Here is a 22,157-nt window from a genome sequence, read left to right as displayed (position 1 = left end):
TGTTCCTTTCCTGCCCATTTATGCAAACTCAGTTGATAACAATGATAATTAACATTTAGTGAACTCTTAAAAGGCCCCAGGAACTGTGCTAAACATGCAATATCTTTCTTAATCCTCTCTGCAACTCTGTAAGATTGAGACTATTATTACCCAGTTTTGCAGACAGGAATATTAACAGAGATTAAATCACTTGATCATCACACATCTGCCAGATGGCAGACCCTAGCCTCAAGCTCAGGAAGACTGAGTTTTTCAGCCTTACTATTCTCTGCAGTCAACCCTGGCTGTAGATTAGACCCACCCGGTTGGAGCTTGGAAAAAGCACCAGTTCCCCCAGACCACACCCCAGGGCAGCTCAATCTGACCCTTTGGGGGTTGGGGTCTAGATACAGAGAGCTTTAAACGCTCCCCAGCAAACCTATTGTCCGTCCAGGATTGAGGACCACTGCTCTGGTGCCTCCTACTGTCAAAGCCTGTCAGTTTATTTCGATTGTGAGCAGAATACATTTACTCATCTGCAATGTGGAGGCTTGTCAAGGCACTTTCTTCAGAACATTGCTAAAGATGTTAAATCGGATCAGTCTTGGAGTAGACTCTTTTGTTGTTGTGGTGGTGGTGGTGACATACATGTGATATAACATTTAGCATGTTAACTATTTTTTCAAGTACTTACTTTTTAATATATAAACTGGGTCATTCTACACATTTTTTTCTTTTTTTTAATTTTGGTGAAATAGACATTACATAAAATTTTCCATATTCATGGGTTTTTTAAGTGTACAGTTCAGTGGCATCAAGTACATTTATATTGTTGTGCAGCCATCACCCCCGCCCACTTCCATAACTTTTTCATCATCCCCAGCTGAAACTCTATATGCATTAAATGCTAACTCCCCATTTCCGCATCAGCTTAGTCCCTGGCAACCACCATTCTACTCTCTGTCTCTATTAATTTGACTATCCTAGGCCTTGTACAAGTGGGATCATACAATATTTGCCTTTTTGTCCTGGGTTTATTTCACTTAACATAAAGCCCTCAAGGTCCATACATGTTGTAACATGTGTCAAAATTTCCTTCCCTTTAAAAAAAATTATTGGGATATAGTTGACCTCAAGATTCCTTTAAAAACTAAAAATGGAGCTACCATATGAACCAGCAATCCCACTCCTAGACAAATATCCAGAGAAAGTCATAATCCTTCCTTTTTTAAGGCTAAATAATATTCCAGTGTGTGTCTATACCACATTATGTTTATCTACTCATCACAAAGATTCTTGAGGAGGGGGTTTAACTGTGCACCATCTAGAGATGTCTGTATCTAAACCATTTGTTAATCTTGATTAGAGACATCATTCCCTCCTTTAGCCCCATGGTGACTTAACCTTTTAAAAGAGAACTTTCTTAGAGAATTTTGTCAAAAGCTTCAAAATATTGTAAGTAGGTTATAGTTATTTCTCCCTTGTATCTACTTTTTTACTTCACAAAGAACTCCATTGTGTGCCTCTTCCTCCCCTGTCCACACCTACATCTTCTGTGTGGTCCAGGGAAGTTCACACTTCCTGTAAGAAATCTTTCTGGACCCAGCTCTAGCAGGCTTGCTCTGTCTGTTTCTCTCCAGAATTTCCCTGATGTTTATTGCCTGGAGCAGCCAATCTGGCATTTACCTGATATTTACTTCTTGCTGGTACCTCACATTCCTACAATGATGATCATCCCTTAAGCATTACTCATCGTCTGTGTCCTCTCCAGCCTCAGTGCAGAACTGAGCAAATAACAGAGGTGGGGAAAATTCGTATTTAATTGAAATGAAGGCACCAACTGCCTCCTCCTGGAAATCGGTGCTTCTTAGCTAACATCTGAGATCTGAACTGCCTGCAGCATCACCAGGATGTGTTAAGGACACATCCCAACCCTCTTCCCTTCCCAGACTTGGGGCAGAGCCAGCGCTAAGCCGTACTGATAGGGGCAAAGTTTTTCTCCCTTATTATTTACTTGGCTCACACACCCCTCTTTTCTGGGCACCCATAATCCTACTTCTCTCCATCTCAGTCCCCTATTCTGTACTCCAATTCCTTAGATTCTGACCTAGGGCTTGTCATTATTTCTGTCATGTCTGCCCTCATCAAGGTCTCGGAGGCTGTTGTGATGTTCTCTTACTGGCATCTCTCACTCAAGTCCACCCACTGCCTCCCATCTCACATCAGCCTCCTGCTCCAAACGCCAGATGATTCTCTTTGCCTGGCCTGTGGGGTTAAATCCAACTGCCTTCCATGGCATTTAAGACCTCCCTAATCTGGCCCTGCTCACAGTTCCGTATCATTTCCTACTGCATCTCTCCATATATTCAATTAGTGATAAAGTATTGAATGACTGCCCTCCATGGGCCAGGATTCTGGATGCATTTTATGGTTCCCGCACAGTGGTGTGCTCAGTAGGTAATCTGGAGGGGGTTACCATGTTTCCTTCATTCCTGCTAAGGGGCTGTTAATTTATGGGTGAGCCTAAGGCATTATGCCAACCTATTGTTTCCCTTGGAAGGACTGATTTTGAAGCTGAAACTCCAATACTTTGGCCACCTAATGTGAAGAGCTGACTCATTCGAAAAGACCCTGATGCTGGGAAAGATTGAAGGCAGGAGGAGAAGGAGACAATGGAGGATGAGATGGTTGGATGGCATCACCGACTCAACGGACATGAGTTTGAGTAAACTCCAGGAGCTGGTGAGGGACAGGGAGGCCTGGTGTGCTGCAGTCCATGGGTTGCAAAGAGTCGGACACAACTGAGTGATTGAACTGAACTGATTGTTTCCCTACCATGGATTTCAGGGGCCATGGAACACTAGAAGAGAGACATCTTGGTCAGAGTAAAGGAGTCTTTCTGGACCTCTCAACCACGTTAGCAGTTTTCTATCCCAAATCAGGCAGCAGGGTCTCTTTCCAATGTCTCCTGAGTTCTGTCCAGAGGTCTGGCCCTGCGTGGGTCCTCTAACTGCCAGGCTTGGATCTCTTCTTGGTTACAACCCAAGATTCTCTTCTTGAGATTCAGATTCCCTTCTAGTGACAATAGACAGTGTAGGTATTCTTGGCTACACCCATTTTTTCTGATCCATTCAGGATCACTGTGGCTTTACTACAGTTCTCAGAGAGAATGACAGACACAGATCCCTTATTTCGAATGTCTTCAAGAAGGGCGGCCATGCCTTGTGTTCTTTCCTGGGTCCAAATGTCCAGAAAGTGACCCTTACACCCTTGTCTGGAGTTGAGCACTTGACCTGGCCCTTGATCTAGAACATCTACCAGGAAACCTGGTGTCATCAGGGGGACCAGCCATGCCCCTGTCCTTCCTTCTGATCTTCACACCCCTCCCACACCTCACTTCCTCCTGACTCATCCTCAGCCCCAGTCTGACAGTGTTTGTCAAAACATCAGGAAAGAGGAAGGTGAAGAGGTGCTCTTGACTGCCTGAGGAATGAGATGTGATCACCCCTGGGTGTCAATCCAAGGGCAAACTACAAAGTCAGCCTGCCTTCTCTCACACATCCCTGACTTAGGAGATGCGAAAGTGGTGTATGTGTTCATGAGTGTATGAGTGTGTGTGTGTGTACGTGCGTGCGTGCATGCACACACTTATCTTCACTTTGCCTGAGACAATGTGTGAAGCCCTGGAAAGGGATTTATGTTCTCAGGAAATGAGAAGAAAAATTAGAACTGTAATACAAGAAACAAAAATAACACCAGAATGAATGTACATGAAGGGTCGGTGACCATTCAGAGGCTGAGGTTTTCAGAGCTCACTCTTCACTCTGCTCTGACTTGGAGAGCTGCTGTGTGGGTCAACGGGCACATGTGGTGAACTCAGTAGAAAACAACTGGTATATGTTTTACTCTAGTATGTATGTTCTATTAACAAGTTTTTAAGTGCAAATACAGATGTTAACTGATCATCAATTGGATAGAACATTCTGATATGGAAAAATCTAAGTTCAAATCTCATCTCTGAAAACAGAAAAGCTACCACACTACACCTCAGTTTCCTTATCTGTAAAATGGGGATAATAATAATGATTCACTCTTAGATATCGTACACTTGTTTTTACCAAGTTCCATTCTGTGGGCTAAGAGTATAGCAATGAACAAAAGTAGGCAATGTCTCCACTTTCATGGAATTTATATCTGGTCAGGGCAGACAGACAATAAATATGGACAATGTCAGACAATGATTCAGGGTGACATGGGTTTGTAATTTTTGAAAGGATGGTAATGGATCTCTAATGAACTGATATTTGAACAGACTCTAAAGGAAGAGAGGGAATGACCATGTAGACATTTGACAGAAGAGCTTTCCAAGAGGAGAGAACAGTAAGTGCAAAGGCCTAGAGGGGACTCCAGAAACAGTGGAGAGGCTGGGGAGGCTGAGCAGACGCGAAGGACAGGAGAGTGATAGGTGATGACGTCAGAAAGGGCCTCATGGCTTGGTGAGGATGTGGCTTTTCCCCTAGGGAGCTGGAGAGCCATGGAAGGTTTTGAGCAGAGGAGGGGAAAGATCTCACTGAGGATGACTTCTGTGTGGAGAACAGACTGTAGGCACAAAGTTGTAAATAGGCAGGGCAGACATCCAGGTGAGAAAAGACAGCAGTTTGAATTGGGGCACTAGAAAAGGAGGCAGTGAACAGAAGTCAGATTCTGAAAATATTTTAATGGGACTTATTGATGGGTTATAGGTGGAGTGTGAGATGACCTCAGGATTTGGGGCTTGAGGAATTCAGAGACTGGAGTTTTAATTTACCAGGTTGGAGGGGTCTCAGGGAGAAGCTGGTTTGGGGAAAGATAATCAGAAGTTAAGTGTTGGACATGTTAAGTCTGAGATGCCTTTAAGATGTTCACCTGGAGGAGGGCAGCAGGCAATTGGTTCTCTGCATCAGGTTTTAGGAGAAAGGTCAGAGCTGCCGACGGAAATTTAGACGTCATCAGCAGAGAGATGGTTGGACAAGGGCTGGACAAGACCATCCCGAAGAAGCAGTGTGGCTATTTCCTTTGCAGGGTGTGAAGGCCAAAGGATGTCACATGAAAAAGACTTTTGTAAGCTGTTAAGTGCTGAACACATGGAAAAGACTCAGAGCACCAACATGTAAAGGACACAACTTGAAGAAGTATCTGCAGGGAGAGTCAGAATCACAGAATGTTGTACCAGGAGGACCTTAGGAAACAGGTGATCAATCCCTCTCGCGTTAGCCTTGAGGAGCTCAGGTCAGAGAGGTTAAAAGGCTTGTGCAAGGACCCCCGGCTCAGCAGTGGCCAGCCACTGGTTTCAGCACTGGGAATCTTATGGGTGCAGTGTTCTTTCCACCAACAATGCACCTGTTCACACTTACTGCTTAGGTTCTCTCTGAATTTGTTAACCAGGGCCGAGTAATTCTTTCAAAACAGAAATCTAATTTTATCTCTGTGCGCTTTCATACATGCTATTTCCTCTGCCTGGAATGATCTGCCTCCTCCCGCTTCTCTGTCTGGCAAATTCCTGTCCTGTCTCCATTCCCAGATAGCAGGGCCCTATGCTGGGAAGACCTCCTTAGCCCCACCAACTAGAGCTGCTGGCTGGCCCTTCACATGCCCCCAGTGCTCTGGTCCTGCATTTGCTGTGATCATGGCTCTGGTTTTCTCCTCTTCCTATGACCTCTCCACTGAGCATTGAGAGTGGCAGTTAAAATGTCTGGGGAGGAAGGAAGGAAGGAAGGAAGAATGGTCTCTTCTCTCCCATCAGCTCAGGACAATGGCAAAGCTGTCATTTAGTGACACTTCAGTTACTCTGACCTAAGTGTGCTTTTGGTTCATGAACTGACAATGACTTCTGGGTTGGGTGGGAATTTTCTTTTTTCTTTTCCATCCCCAAGCACAACGAGCGGGTGATTCTGGGGCCAGAAAACTACTCGGACATTATAAGTGATTGGTGCCTTATTTTTTTTCAATTCTCTCTCCTATTGTTATACGAGTGGCTATGGCTGGTTGCCTTTTGCCAGAAGGCCAGATTTGTGTTTGTGTCTGGGCTATGAACAGGTGGGTATATACACACACACACCTACACACACTTCTGGGAGAGGCTGCACTCTGTTTTTCAGAAGTAGCTAGCTCTAAAAAATGCCTTCAGGTGAGCTCCCAGCTTTGTCACCCTTGAACATGAGAATTTGGACTTCTTAACCTCCTGGTACATTAGTTAAAGGAAAGTTTGGAATTTCTAGATCAAGAGTGAATTCTAAGAACTCCTTCTCATTCTCTATGTTCACTGCTCTTTAGCATGTTTGTTTTGGATAATTCTATGTTAATTACTTTATTTACATTCTGCTTAACTGCTCCTAATAGAAGTAATTATTGTGCAGGTTATTGCAAAGGTTTAAGCAAAGTGATAGACGGTGGCAGTGACACTGTGATGGTGGGGTCAACAACCCAGGTTTTGTTCCTAGTAAATGATTCAGAGATTCTAACCTGGCTGGGTTTGCCAAGCACTGAGGATGCCTGAAGCAGGTGATAAGCCAGGCTAGTAAAATAACTGTCCCTTCCTAAAGTGTGGACTTCTGAAGCTCTCTTGTATTGAGAGCTCTTAAGTAATCACTGTTCATCAATAGAAAACTGTAGAATCCAATTAGGCTTAATTAGCCCAGCACCCCAAGCATCTCTGCTCCTTTGTCTGTGTCTCCTTGTGTATTTCCCTTTCTTGGTTTCTGCTTCCCTTGAAAATGAAGGGTTCCCAGGCTATGTCCCCCACCGGGGTCTCCTCTCTTCTCTTCCTGCACTGAGTCCTCTCTCACACTCATTCATAATGTGGAGAGGGGGAGCCAGGAAGAACCATGAAGCGATAGTGGAAAGGGAAGAAGGAAAAAACAATCATAACATAGTGGAAAAGAGAGGGAGGGTGAGAGAATATGGTGAAGGATGGACAAGATTTTTATTGCCTTGCAGGAGAGAGCTGCTGCCGACCATGGCTCAGAAGGCACTTTGTCTATTCTCCCAACCAGACAAATGGGAAACTCTCCTACCCATATCTTTTCCCTGCTATATAGAGAATATTTTCATACTTTTATATTAATGAAAAGGTGTCTATATTTCACACACATTTATATTTTTGCAATAACAAAGCAGTCCCCACAGTTCTGTAGGAAATGGAAATGGGGTGTGTGGGAGGGACAACACTCACAGTAGTGGAAGGAGGATCAAGAGACCTGCCCCCACCCCCAGCCTGCAACTTTGGGACAAATGCTTTCCCTCTAGTTCTCATTGCCCAGTCTGTAAAATGATGGGTTTGGATTCGATGCCCTGTGTTAACCTCTTCTGACTTGATTTCTACCTCTAATTAAATGGATGGGGTATGAGACTAGTATGCATGACATGCCCACTGCCTTCCTTGTTCCCTCATCTGCATCTCTCTCCTCTTGTCCAACGTCTTACCTTGCAAGTTCTTCTCCATTCAGCACATTATGAATTTCAGCATTCCTGTTGCCCTAGAAAGGCATTATTTCTGAGATTGTGCAGTGCCCCTTTTCGTAGCATCTCATAAACTCCCTTCCAGGATTCTTTCTTTTTTTTCTTTCCCATCATCCTGGCCAAACTGCTTCCCTCCTTGGTTCAGAGGGGTGTGTGTGTGTGAGAGAGAGAGAGAGAATGCCTCTCTGGTTACTGTCTCCATTCCTCTGCTGTACCTGGGATTTCCTTTATCCAGAATTTTGTTAAGTAAAATGATTCACTCTAATTCTTCAATTTCTGGCATACTCTAGAAAGTCATTTAATGTTTTCCTTCTTCCAGTTTAGCCATTTTGATTTCACAGTTCTCTTTGGCTAGCCCTTAAAATCACACTTTCCCTGGTTTAATTTTTCAGGGTCTTTGTCTTTATCCTTCATTCTTGCATTTTCTTTTCTTAGGTCACCTTAAAAAAAATTTTTTTTTCAAATACCTTTCTTTGTTCAGCAGAGGGCTCTCTTCCCATCCCTCTTGCAGTCGGGCAGACAGGATCTGAAGCTTGCTCCCAGTCTTTCCCTCCGGTTTTCTAGCCATCAGAAACACTAAGATACTTACACTTGTAAACAGTTCAGCCTTGTTCGGTGTGGTCGCATTCAACCTTCCCTCCTCAGCTGAGAGCCCCTTACCGCCTTCCCGGCTCGTTAATTTCTTGGATGCCCTCCCAATGTTCCTGATGTTATGGGACTCATTATAGCCTCTACTCAACCCGCTCAGGAGGGGTAGGTTTCACCAAGCCTAGTATTACAGCTGAAGAAACTGAGGCTTAGAGAGGTTCTCTCCAGGTCGTGCAGCTCGTAAAGTTAACCCTTCTAAGCCAATTCTAGTTCTCCAGTCCAGCCCAGCAGCCTCGCCTCATGCCCTTCGACTGCATTTTTAATATCAGATTTCCCCTGTTGTATACGAGATCCTTTCCCCCCTCTAGACCACAGGCAGAAAGATCGTCTCCAGCTGATAGGGCTGCGGAATTGGGGAGCCGAGGGGAACAGAGAATTTCTCAAGGTTCCAGCGGTTGGGTGGGCACAGTTCCGGTGCGCTGACGCCCCGGCACAAAGCCGCTTTCGAGACGGGGCTTACCGAGGACGGTTAGGCAGGATGTGGGGAAAGGGATCAAGTGCTCCAGGGACCTGTGTCTCGCCGCTCGAACGCCGACCACGGAGCGGGACTTCTATCTATCCTCCGGGTAAGCACACTTGGCAGACTCAGGGCGGGAGCCAGGCCGATCCCAGGGACGCGGAGGTGCAGGGCGCCCCCTCGCGCTCCTCGCGCGCCACGGGGCTGGCGGGTGGCGCGCCCGCCGCGGCAGGTCCTCTCCAGCCCCCTCCTCCTTTTCTCTAGCGCTCCCCTCCCTCTCCCCCCTCGCTCCCAACTCCTCCCTCATCGCCTCTCCCTCCCTCCTTCGGCCCCCTCGGTCTCCTCCTCTCTGCTCTCAGCCGCGCGCCGGGTCGGGAGCTAGTTGGAGCGCGGGGGCTGCCGCCCGAGCCCAGCTCGGCGGAGCCGGGCGGGTCGGCGGCGCGTCGGACCGCTGCAGGCGGACCCGAGCGTGGCCGGCGCGGACCCGGGTGGCAGCTGCACTGGAGGGCCGAGTGAGGGTCGAGGGCCATTCCTGCGCGGCCGCCCCATTCCCAGACGGGCCGCGAGTCCTCCCGGTTCCCCTCTGCCGCTCCCCGCCTCCGGGAACCGGGAGCCGCTTGGAACCCGGCACCTGCGCCAACAACCCGGAGGTGAGTCCCTGGAGTCCCGAACGCTTTGCCTACGCGGGCTGGGGCTGCAAGTTGCAAACTTCAGCAACTCGGGTGGGTAGAAGGGTAGGGGCCCAGCGGCGCTGGCAAGTTGGAACCAGGTTGCGGAGACTGCGGGCGGGAGGGGAGGGAGCCCCCGGGCTTCCGCGCTGCCCGCTGCCACCTCGGCGGGGACGCCCACCGTGCTGCGGCGCTCCTGCGGTCCGCCGGCTCCGGCTCCGGGGCACTGGCCCGGCCGCGATCTCTGCGTCTAGACTGCACACCGGGATGGGGATCCGGTACTGGGCCTGAAGGAGGGGACGGACGAACGAAAGGCTGGGAGAGAACGGGGCTGAGGCGCCGAGATGGAAGCTGCGAGAGGGCGGACGAGTAAACCCGGTGGAGGCAGAGTGCGGACAGCTAGGCGCGTGGGAGCGCGTGGCCTGCCCGGAGTGTGAAATCTCGCGCTCGGGGACGTCCCCCCTCTGCCGCCGCCTGCGGGGGTCCCCACTGGATTCTTCCCAGACTCCCTGCCATGGAGGGCCCTGCGGAGCCCAGACTCTGCCCCGCCAGGCCCCAGACGCAGCCGTCCTGGAGCCCCCCGCCTAGGCTTTCAGAAAGGGGTTCGGCGGCGGGAACGCGAGACGCGAACGGCGATTTCCTGATTTATTTTTCTCATGGTAATTTGTCTTTGTGGTTGCGCTGCCCATTCACTTTCAGCTCACGTCGTGCCGGAGATCCAGCGAGGAGGGAGGGAGCGGGGGGCGCTCGGGCACAGGGAAAGATGCAGACAGGAGAGGGGATGGGGACCCGAGCCGGGCGGGAGCCGAGAGGGAAGTGGGCGTAGGACCGGCCGAGGATGACGGCGAAGCTGAGGACGCCCGGACGAGCGGAGCCGCAGGCGGGCGGCTGAGAGAGGACAGAGCCGGCTTCTTCGCCTGCCTCAAACTTTAAACAACCAGGAGGAGCCACCTGAAGCGCCCTTGTTACCTCCTAGCCCTCTGTCGGTGCCCAGTGCTCGGGTTAGTCCGTCTGCCCAGCCGCGCCGTGCCGGGCTGCAGTGGGCCCCGAGTTTGGATGGGGAGGGGTGATGACCCGACTCTGCCCCGACTCCTGCGACCCCCTCCAGGCTTTCCGCGGTGGGGATATGAGATCAGCCGGAGCGGGGAAGAACTGCCGACCCTCGGGATGCGCTCTTCCTCGGGCCCATGACTGAGCCCACGGAACTGGGATTGGGAGGGTGGAAGCTTGCCTATGTCTAGACCCCACCACGATGCTACCTTCTCTGGCCAATTCAATCTCCTTGCGCCTTTCTCAGGCATCCCCACTTCCCCTCCCATCCCCACCACTTTGGCAGCGGCTTCTCTCTCCTGGCCCTTCTGGCCCGCCTCTTTGTCCTCTCCACCTCCACTTTCCCTCATCTTCAAGCCTGTTCTCTTCCATTTCTTCTCTTCTTTTACCGCAACCTCTTTCCCACCCTCGCCCCGTCCCGCCGCCCTAGTTCCTCTTGACATTCAAAAGTGGCCTCTTGCCTTTTCTGAACCAGAATTGATGACCTTGAAGAAGGGGAAGAGGGGAGCTTGAGCCTGAGAACTGGACCTCACAGCTAGGAAAACAGGGAGAGACAGATTAAGAAGTAGCTTGCAAAACCCCGCTGGTACCCTGCCCCAAATCTAGATTTCCAACCTGAAGAGGAAGGGGGATAAAATGTTAGAGAGAGAGGAAGCCTGCCATTCCATCACCCATAGTGCTAGAGGACTACAGATCTAGAAATTACGATTCTAAGTGATCTCATCTCTGTGTGTACATGTTATCCTATTTCCCCATACTTTGGGAATTGATTGGAATGTCCCACAGCCTAGTCCTACCTGTCACCTGCTGGGCCCCCAGTTCACCCTCACTCTCAGGGCCCTCTAGGATTCTACTGTGAGATGATGAGTTCTTTGAAGTCTAATTCACTACTTTCACTGAGGATTGAGGTGGTAGGATGGACACAGAAGGCAAAGGACAAGATCCCTGATTTAGAAGTGCATACTCCCTTGTTAAATAGCCTTAAAGGACCCAGGGCTGAGCTCCAATGCCCCACCACCCACACCCCCAGCAGCCAGATGTTCCCCCATGGTCCTCAAGTGTTGACTTTGTTATTGTGTAGATACAAGGTAAATGAGACCAACAGTGACAGAGAAGTCACATGGTCACTATTTATCAAGCACCTGTTATGTGCCAGATACTAGACACTATGGATACAACAGTAGATAATGTCTCTGATCTCTGGAATGGAGGTGACTCACCATGACTCGGAGAACCTAATTACTAGCATTGCCTGATTGCTGTGATAGAATTTACTGTGGGTGTTTTCCTGTGTGTTTAAGTAACCTGAGAGCTAATATGGAGTTGTCCAAAGGACTTGGGGTCTGGGGTTTGAGGAGGATGCTGAGAGGGCTGGGATTCCACCACCTTAAGCTCTTCACTCCGCACCAGGTCCCGTCTCCATGCTTCAGATTCCTCACTCAACAAGGGGAACGAACACCTCCGTCAACACCTAACTTGTGGTGTGTGCAAAGGCAAAGCCAGGTACCTGAAGATCTGCGGATGAGAGCTACTGAGAGGACATATGGGTTGTTTATTCATCAGAGTTTGAACCCGTCTTGGGATCATCCTTTCGCCTTATCCAGTCACCTTGATCACTAGCCCGTCTTCATCATCCAGTGACTGTGTGTGTTTGTGTTGTGTTGGAAATAGTTACCGCTAACGAATGAGTTTTCTTCACATTCAGATCTTTGCATTTGAGTTTTAGACATCACTAAGTTGGTCTTAAATTTATTACAAAGTTTAACTAACGTGTCTTAAATGTATGACTAGAGGCCAAAGCAAGTGTTTTGGCTAATGGAGTTTCATTGGATTGACTGAACTGAGCCCTTTTTTTAGAGCTTGTATAAGCAACACCTGGATTTCACTGGCATACTGCTGTACTTTTGATGAACCTCCCTCTCTCTGACTTCTGGTTTGATGACATCTGCTTTAGCTGAGGAGATGGCTCTTTGTTGGGTAATCTTTGTTGGGAAAGGGATCTTTGTGTGCCATTCTCTGCCTCAGATGGAGGAATCTCCTCCAGGACTTTTTTTTTTCGGAAAAAAGAAAAAATTCCCTATAACAGGTTTGAATGCTAGCAAGTACCAGCTGGGAGCAGAGTTCTGAAAGCGAATAGGGTGCCAAACATTCTGTGGCTCTGCCATGTCCGTTTTCTTCCCTTTGCTCTAGTGCTTTTCTTTAGTGAGCATGAGAGATGAAGACCAAACCTTGCAGAATGCACTCTTGAATCCTGACATTAGTCCGGGTCTCACCCACAAGCCATGACTACACTTGGTACCTCCAGAGTGGGAAAAGAAAAAAAAAAAAAGGCTTCCTTTCCAATTTGCAACTGGACACAGTGGGTAAAGCAGGACAGGTGAGCTGGGAGGGATGGTGACCAGGGACAGGAGAGTTTGACCTTGAGCACACTTCCCAACAGTTGGGCATCGCATCCTCCTCCATTCTAACGTGGAACAGGAAAACAAGGATTCTTTTGGGCTTTCCCTGAGCTTTAAAGGCAATGCTGTGTGCCAAGTCCCACCATGACACTGCCCTCATTGATCTGTTTAATAAGGATGACTTAATCAGACTTGCACCTGGAACTCTTTTGAATTTGAAGCCTTGTCGATTTTATCAGAATATCTTTGCATGTGAATGAAGAATGTCTCTGGCCTCTTCTGTGATAGGAAAGACTGTGATAAGAGGATGGCTGGTGACCATCTGTTCCGCCATCCCCTGAGGATCAAATTAGAGGAGATAGGTTTAAATTCCCAAAGGAGAATGCTTAGAAATGAGAGAGGGTTGGAAGTGAGGGAGACTTCCCCATCTTGAAGGGAGATTACAGTCACTTCTTGATTTTCCAGGAGTGGTTCATTTCCTTTTTTTGTGTGTGGGCTATATGTGGGGAATGTTTAGTCTCAGGCTAGTTTTTAGTTACATCCAGGTAACCCACCTGACTGCCTGGATCTTCAGAAAGTGCACTGTCCTTTTTAGCCAAACATCATTTGGAAGGCAAATCTATATAGTAGGTATATGAGGGACTGATGTTGAAGCTGAAACTCCAATACTTTGGTCACCTGATACGGAGAGCTGACTCATTTGAAAAGACCCTGATGCTGGGAAAGATTGAGGGCAGGAGAAGAAGGGGACGACAGAGGATGAGATGGTTGGATGGCATCACCGACACAATGGACAGGGGTTTGAGTGGACTCTGGGAGTTGGTGATGGACAGGGAGGCCTGGCGTACTGCAGTTCATGGGGTCGCAAAGAATCGGACACGACTGAGCGACTGAACTGAACTGAATATGCTCACATACATTCACATATAAACATAGATGCAATGCATTGCAAAGCTATGTTAACAATTTGATCATCCAGTAAAGAGTTACCCTTGGCTGTTTCTCTGCCAGAATTGATATGAGGCTGCCTCTAGGGAGGCAACTTCAGGGAAATGGTTAGTGGGGTAGCAATTTAGATCCATCCCCACTGGTCCACCTGAGCCAAAACACCCTCCATACTGCCCTCGTCATTGTCCTGAAGCCCCCTACCCAGGAGCTCTAAAAGAGTACAGGAGTACAAAAGAGCTACAGGTGGCTCTTAATTATTCAGGGATGGGTGGATCCAGTGTGCAAAGCACCTGACCCAGGACTCTTCTTTCTCACCTGACCCAGGTGCCTTGAGCAACTCTATACCTGCAGTGAGAAGCTGGGGAGATCTTATCATTTAATACAAACTTGTTTCTAGCAGCCTCTTCCCTCTGCTCCTCTTCCCTCAAGGTGCTTGGGGGAAACTAGCAGCCCCGTCCCCCACAAAGAGGCTCATCCACCCAAAGCAGACTGCATTTAAGGTTCACACATTGCTCTGTTGGCCAGGGTGTATTTCTTGCCAAAAGTAGAAGAGAAGAGGAAAATACCACTAGCTCCGACTTCTGCAGAGTCAAATCCCTGTAGATTTCCCAGGATCTAGTTTTCTTCCCTCTTCCTTTTGTAGAGCCACTTGAGTTTATGGAGTCAGCTAGAACCTGGGCCCCATCAAGAGTCTGAGTGAAGGGCAGTGTCCTTGTGGTGAAAGCTCCCAAACAGGCTAGCTCAAAGGAACACGTCTGTGAATGTCCCCCAAGGCCGAGGGTCATTTTCCTGCATAGACCAGGTGCCTTGGGGCCATCTGCTCCCTTCTAGCATCTCTCTAGCTTCCAGAGTGAGTCTTCACATGCTGGGCTCAGTCTGGAGAGCAGTCTCAAGTGACCTTTGTATACAGTAGCTTGGTCTCACTCAACACTAATTCCTGTTAGAATCACCTGGGAATGCTTTTGAAAAAATATACATGACCAACCCCCTAATTAAGTCAGAATCCTCAAGGTTGGAGGCTGGGCATTGATTTTTTCTTTTTTTTTAAAGCTCCAAAACCGTGGTTGAGAGCCACTGACCTAAATCATTCCTAGGCTCTCTCTGGCCTCACGCCAAAGGCATGCCAATTCTCTTTGCCCTCAGTCCTTCACAACAGTCAGGTACCAGCTAGAGCTCCTGGCATTTGGATCATAGCTACTGTTTGTGTTCCTGTTCTGAATTTAATGACTTTCTATTATAAGCTTATTGTGGGAGCTCCCTTCTAGTATAACTTCTTTGTGATTTTTTTCTTAAAAAGCTTTTATAAAAGTAATGCATATTCATTCATCATCTTGGGGCATTTCCTTCTAGATATGTGTGTAACAAAATTGTGATTGTACTGTCTGTGTTGCTTTGTAGCAAGCCCTTTTCATTTAATCACATATTGTGATGATTTCCCTGTCTTAAGTATTCTTCTCAAATGGGCTTTTTAATAGCTACTGGGTATTCCATCTTATGGATGTGCCATAATTTATTTAACAAATCCCATGTGGGTTAGACATCTAGGTTGTAAACCATTTTTTACTGTTATAAATAATGCTGCAGTGAACATCCTTGTCTATAAATCTTTGTGCCTATTGATGATTATTTCCTCAGAGCAGATTTCTAGAAGTAGAATATTTATGCTTCTTTTTAGCATGGCCCATTTAGACAACTTTTGACTGACTTCCTAGAGCAATAAAAATGTTTCATATTCAGAGCTAGAAAAACAAACTATTTTTATGAACCTTTCTGAGGCATCAGGGTGGCCGATCCGATCTGAGCTGAAGGCCAGAACCCTTGACCCAGCCTTGTGCCTGGCTCCACCTCCAGGTCAGTTCCACAAATTGCCACCTCACTTGTTCAGGTGAGCTTCAAGGCTCTCCTGCCACTAACCTAGTGCTCCCCAACAGCTTTGACACCAGAGATTGGTTTTGTGGGAGACAATTTTTCCATGGACCGGGGGGAGGGCGTGTTATTTCAAGATGATTCAAGCGCATTACATTTATTGTGCACTTTATTTCTATTATTATTAGATCAGCTCCACCCTAGATTATCAGGCATTAGATCTCAGAGTTTGGGGATCCCTGCCCTAACTCCCAGAGTCTTTAGTTTCTTCTAAACCTTCTTAGCCTTTTCCTCTTCACACCTCCGTCCCCGGAACTAACAGCACCCAGCACTGCTTTCAAGCTATTGTTCCATAATAACGGCTATTATTTACTGAGCTGTTATTATGTACCAGACAGTCTGCTAAACTTTATATAAGCTTTATCTCTATTAATCCTCACATGCCTTTCATGCACATATTATTTCTGCCTCCACTTCCCATTGAGGAAACAAAAACCTTGAGAGAGAAAACAGTTTGCCCAAGGTCACACAGCTAGTAAGTAGTAGAACTAGGATTTAAACCTAGACTGTCTGACTTCAGAGCCTATGCTCTTAACCACTGCATACACTGTTTTCCATTCTTGGCTTATGGTGGCCACAAGTTGTTCACAAATGCTCCATCAGCACCTTGTGACTTTCTCCAGAATAAGAAGGGCAGTGCTCACATACAAATTGCAGAAGAGTGGGGATGCTATTCGTCATGTATCCCTTTTCTTTTTGACTTCCTTGATTCTGTCCTCAATCCTCTCTCCAGGTACCCACACCAGAAAACATTTCTTGTGTCCTCACCAACCAGTTGCCAAGATCCTAGCATGTCTTACAGCTGAGCAGGTCCAAGTTATAATATATCCCTATTATAGCTTCCCCACCCAGTCAGAAGAATCTGGATGCTATTTCACAGTATGGCTTATAAAGCTGTCAAGGAGGCAGGCATGCTATAGTAATGATGGCAGGAGAGAAGCCTGACTTCTGTTGGATGTCAAATACAGCTTAAAGTGGAGGATTGGATACATTTTTGCATTCTTGCCTCAATGACAATAACATTGTCATTGCCCAGAAGGTAGAGAAATAGCAGCCAAAACTGTCCTGATTTGATTCTGACCATGACCAAGAATTAGCTGGTGATGTGGCAGTGTGTAGACGATAGATGCCACATCAGCCTGGCATTAATGATGGCAAGAAAAGAAATGCCATGCCCACAGACCCTCCCTAGTCTGTAAGAAATTTGAAATGGGGAAGTATGATTGTATGATTAGGGATTCCAAAAGGAATGATGGTTTGTGGCAGGTGAGGTTTTGAAAAATGAAGCTTCACGTTTTTGTTTTTTTTTTTTTTTTTAGTTTTTTTTTTTTTTTTGAAGCTTCACGTTTTTATCCATGACTCGGGTGAAACTGGAGTAAGCGAGCTTTTCAGATTTGTTGATGACAAGTCTGTGATGGGCAGCTCCTATAAAAGACAGAATAAATATTCAAAATGATCTCAACAGCCTGGAATGCTGGGTTTAAACCAACAGGAGGAAATTTAACAGGGGCAGATGGAAAGTTGCATTTAGATTGCAGAAATTAATTACTCAAGTTCATGATGGGGGTGGGGGGTGGGGGGAGACTTGATTTGGCTGCACAGCCTGAGAAAAACATCTGAGGGGTTTAATTGGACACAGGCTTCATAGCAGCCGACAGGGTGATGGGGTTGCTCAAAACAATACTATCTTGAATGGCATTAAGAGACAGGCAAGGTCCAAATTGGTTTCTTCCTGGTCATTATGTCCTCATGTCTGCATGTAGATTTTAGAGAGGACCCTGACCAACTCAAGCATGATCAATTGGGGGACATTCTGTGTCAGGAGGGTTTGGGAAACCCAGTTATGAAAGGCTTAGTGAAGGGAGGGGGAAAATCCTGGGTGTCATGGTGGCTGACTGCAGAAGAAACAGGACTTCTTGTAGAACAGAACACAGTTAATCTGCCTGGAAGAACCAGAAGGCTCCAGAGTGGAAAGTCCAGGAAGCTGGATTCTTCACAGTCTGCGTCTTCCCAACCAGATGGGTTCCAGTGAATCGGCACCAGCTGGCAGTCCTGCTGCCCGGGACGCTGTTGGGGAACTCTTGGCCCAGAGACACATGATTGAACTGGCAGCATACCTCTATCTCTCTGTGGCTTTGAGGCTGGAGCATACCCACCTTCTCAAAGCAAAGTCCCTGCCAGCAGCATCAGTTTCACCTGGAACCTGTTAGAAGCGCAACAGTTCTGGAGCTGACCTACTAATCCAACAACTCCCTGGCAGGGCATGGAAGCCTGTGCTTTAGCACAGGTCATTGTGATTCGTGCTGGAGTTTGGGACACTGCTTTTGACCACCCTGGGCTGTTCTTTCTATTGCTGGATGTTTGTGGCACTAACCCACAGAACTCAGCTGGGGAAGCAAGTGTAGAACCTTGGAAGGAGCATGGGTGTGGGGATGAGACAGACTATGTTTCAAACCTAGCTTGACTGATTTTGCATTGTAGGCTTCCCTCCCTGAGCCTCCTTTTTGTGATGTAGAATGAGGGAGGACCCTGATGCTGAGGGCAGGAGAAGGGGACGACAGAGGATGAGATGGTTGAATGGCATCACCGATTCAATGGACGTGAGTTTGAGCAAACTCTGGGAGATGGTGAAGGACAGGGAAGCCCGGCATGCTATAGTTCATGGGGTCGCAAAAACTTGGACACGACTGAGCAACTGAACAACAACAAAAAGTTTAAAAAAGAATGAAAGGATGTGGCAAAGTTCATGTAGATCTTGACCTTGTCATTAGTGCCAGGTCATCCTTGGAAGAGTCTTATCAGCATCAGAGTTGCCTTTTCTACAGAAGCCTGTCTTCCCGGTGCTCACCTTGAGCCCCTCAAAGAGAAGCCTGCATGTGGGCTCCTTTGTATCCCCTCACAGTGCCCACCAGCATGGCTGTCCCTCAGTGAGGGGTCAGTTCACTCTTTGACCACCAGTTCCCTCCCTCCCGGACAATGGAGAGCCAAGGCCACTTTCCTCCCCACTCCTATCCAAGACCCCTATCCCTGTGAGCACGTGTGGGTGCCTCCTTCCAGTGAACCTGGGTCTTGCCAACCCCGACCTTCTGAGGTTTGTGAGTTTAGACTCTCTGCCCTCAACATGCACCGTTATCTGCTAAAACCACCAATGAAAGGTCTTGGGGCCCAAACATCTCACAGTAGTCCCTGACTTTAGGTAGGTAAGAAGACTGAGTTGCTGGTGTCAGCCAGGCAGCAAACATGTGTGGGCCCTTCTTGGAGCTGGAGGTTTCTGGGGTCATCTCTCCCAGTCCCTTTCCAGTGACCAGCTGGTGGAGTTTTCAGTTCATCAGAGGCAGAGCTCATCTCCCCACAGGATGGCCTATTTGAATTTTGGCCAACAAGTCTGATAGAAAGTTCCTCTGTTTCTCTAAAAGTTTTGTCTCTCCCCATGGGCTCCATCTCTTCCCCATGTGGCTGTTCCAGGCAAAACCAGTTACTTCAATGGCACAGCCTTTCCAACATTGGAGACCACTTCCCTTCTACCTCTCCCCATTCCCATTAGTCCTGCTCTGACTTGTCTTTTCATCTCTGGGCATAGGACTCAGAACATCCTCTGACTTGCCATAAACTGAGATCACCAGAACCGAGTCTGGTCCTGTGGGTGAGGCCCGGCCAGCACACCCCATCCAGATACCACCCTATCACCCCATCCATTAATGTGGTGTCAAGTCTGCCCTGGATGTTTTTAGAGGTTGTATAGCCTTGCTGACATTTGCTAAACTTATAACCAGTCAATACCTCCAGGTTTCTTTACCGTAATCTGCAACTCAGCCCCATCTCCATATTTTTGTCTTTCTGCTTGCATTCATTGGTTGGGGCTGCCATAGCAATAACAAAACTGGGTGGCTTAAGCAATGGAAGTGAATTGTTTCCTAGTCCTAGAGGCTGGAAGTCTGAGATCAAGGCGTCGGCAGTGTTGACCCCTTCTGAGGGCAGACTCTGTTCATGCCTCTCTCCTAGCTTCTGGTTTCCTGGGAGTCTTTGATATTCTTTGGTTTTTAGAAGCATGTTTCTAATCTCTACGCTCATCTTCATATAACCTTCTCCCTGTGTGCCTGTCTTGAAATTTCCCCCCTTTTCTAAGCTGACCAGTCATACTGATTTAGGAGCCCACTCTACTCCAGTATGACCTCATCTTAATTACATATGCAACGGTCATTATTTTCAAATAAGATCACATGAGGTACTGGGGGGTTAAAGCTTAAACATATGAGGTTTTCTGGGAGGGGGTGTGCTAGGCACAGGTCAGCCCATGGCAGTGCTGTGGCTTTTTTAGTCTTAGGTTTGGGACTCTACATTTTCTCCTAATTTCTATTGTCTGAGTTCAGCCCACCTCTCTAGCTGATTAGCATATTTTAGAGTCTGACCCTGAGTGTATCTGGTGTTGCTCTCAGCTTCAAAAGCTTCCTGTATTTTGACCCCAGGAATTATAAGATGTGGATTGGTGTGGGACAGGTCAAAGCTCTCCAGCACTCACCTGGACCCCTCCCTCCTAGCGGCCTTGAACCATGTGGTGAGTGCCCTTGAGTACCTATGATTGTGCAACTGGCTACATGTCCCACTAGTTCCGCCACCTTTTGCTTGCTTGCAACAGTTTCACCAAGAGCATGTCATGTGTTTTCAAGATCAGCTACAGGGGTAAAGCTTGTTTCCCTCACTTACCAGCCTGGTGGCCCTGTCAGTGAAGGAGCTGAGCTCTGCCCGACAGGACTTCCTTACTGAACACGTGCTGTCTGCCTGCAGTCTCAGCTGCTTTCTCCAAGTGCCCACCACCCTGCCTGTATTGTCTCTTCAGGAATTTTCTCTGGCAGCACCTCGACTTTTCCTCTCTATGGTTTTGCAAAAGCCAGCTCAGACCCCTTTCTGGAAGTGAGCCTGTCTCATGCCTGCCAGGATCCTGTCAGGATTCCCACAAGATCCACAGCTGCTCTGGGCTTCATTTGCATGTTCCCGGGGATATGTGGCTGGACCCAGTAGCCTGAACTCATTCAGAGCAGTTGGAACTTTTTTCACCAGCCTCCGGCTCGGGCCTCCTGTGCCCATGGCACCTTTCCACAGAATCTCACCCCTGGATGGAGAAGACAGGAGCCGAAGACAGAAGTGCAGGGCCCGTCAGAGGAGCCCCCCATTCTGGATGCCACCTAAGTTCCCTTGTAGCATTCCTCCCCTTCCCAGTTCCTCTTCCCCACATTTCTCTCTTTCCTAAAGTCTCTCCTCTCCTTTCTGATGCTCTGTGACTCTGTGAGGGGAGGTACTTGGGCAAAGGTGAGGTATGGGACCAAGGGGCTGGGGCATGGGAGGGCTGTGAGGTGCCAGCTCCCCCACTCCCTCGTAGGGTGACTGGGCAAAATATTTCTCCTCTCTGAGGCTCAATTTCCTCATATGTAAAACGGTTATCAAACCTACTTCAGAGTGCGGTCATGGCGTGTTTGCGTGCTAAGTCACTTCAGTCTTCTCTGATTCTTTGCGGCCCTGTGGACTGTTTGCCTGCCAGGATCCTCTGTCCATGGGATTCTCCAGATAAGAATACTGGAATGGGTTGCCCTTCCCTTCTCCAGGGGATCTTTCTGACCCAGGGAGCGAACATGTGTCTCCTGCATTGGCAGGGGGGCTCTACCACTAGCACCACCTGGGAAGCCGTGCAGTCATGGGGGCCAAATTCAACGTATCCCTTTCAGTAAAGTAGGTCACCTGGAAAAGTGTCTGGGGCCTGGGGATACCCAACAAACCAGTCCTTGTACAGAGGGGACTGGCCAGCCTGAGTCTGATGCAGAGGGTGGGGAGAAGTTGGGGTCACAACCTGGGCCCTGCATGTGGGAATGGGGACCATGATGCAGTTAGGCTGTTAGAATGGAGAAGAGTGAGTGAGCCTGAGAAGATGGAGGAAGAAGCCCCAGGACTGAGCAATTTGCAGAAGAGGATGGAGGGTTGTGAGGATTTCCTAGAGTTTCCTGAGAACTTATGTTGTGCCAGGTCACTTAAAACACTCTGGTATGTATCTTAGCTCAAGAAAGTCCTAGGAGTAGGTCTGACTTTACTACCCCTATTTGGGGCTTCCCTGGTGGCTCAGACAGTGAAGAATCTGCCTGCAGTGCGAGAGAACTGGCTTTGATCCCTGGTTGGGAAGACCCCCTGGAGAAGGGAATGCCAGCCCACCCCAGTATTCTTTGCTGGAGAATTCCATGGACAGAGGAACCTAGCGGGCTACAATCCATGTGGTCACAAAGAGTCAGACATGACTGAGTGACCAACGCAGCACACCCCTGTTTACAGATGGGGTGACTAAGACAGGGAGATATTAGGTAACTAGGTAACTAGATACAGGGAGATATTAGGTAACTAAGTCAATGCCCAGGTTTGCAGCCCAGGCAGGCTACTGTCTCCTGGCTTGTGCTCTCCTCTGTTGGACCCACCTGCTTTTCTGTTCCCCCATTCCCTTCATCCATCATGACGACCCCATCCCCAGCTCTATCCTACAGGATCCTCACAGCTTCTCCTCTTCATAACTGGGGAGTTGGGTGGGGCTCAGGGCTCAACCTTTCT

At 48.1% G+C, this 22,157-nt stretch overlaps 1 protein-coding gene across 3 annotated transcripts in view; it reads left to right on the top strand.

Annotated features, from left to right (window-relative positions):
• Positions 1 to 8,752: 8,752 nt before the first annotated feature.
• Positions 8,753 to 22,157, top strand: part of SEMA5B (semaphorin 5B) — a 126,595-nt gene continuing 113,190 nt past the window's right edge. The window contains exon 1 of one of the 3 annotated variants that reach the window (XM_043473151.1): positions 8,753 to 9,231. The gene's annotated coding sequence lies outside the window, so the exon portion shown is untranslated. The remainder of the gene's footprint in view (positions 9,232 to 22,157) is intronic. The other 2 variants (XM_043473148.1, XM_043473147.1) reach the window with 2 other exon arrangements.

Source organism: Cervus canadensis, chromosome 7 (genome assembly GCF_019320065.1).
Source record: "Cervus canadensis isolate Bull #8, Minnesota chromosome 7, ASM1932006v1, whole genome shotgun sequence".
Taxonomy (NCBI): domain Eukaryota; kingdom Metazoa; phylum Chordata; class Mammalia; order Artiodactyla; family Cervidae; genus Cervus; species Cervus canadensis.
Note: the sequence above shows the minus strand (reverse complement) of the source record. Positions and strands in the feature narration are given on the sequence as shown.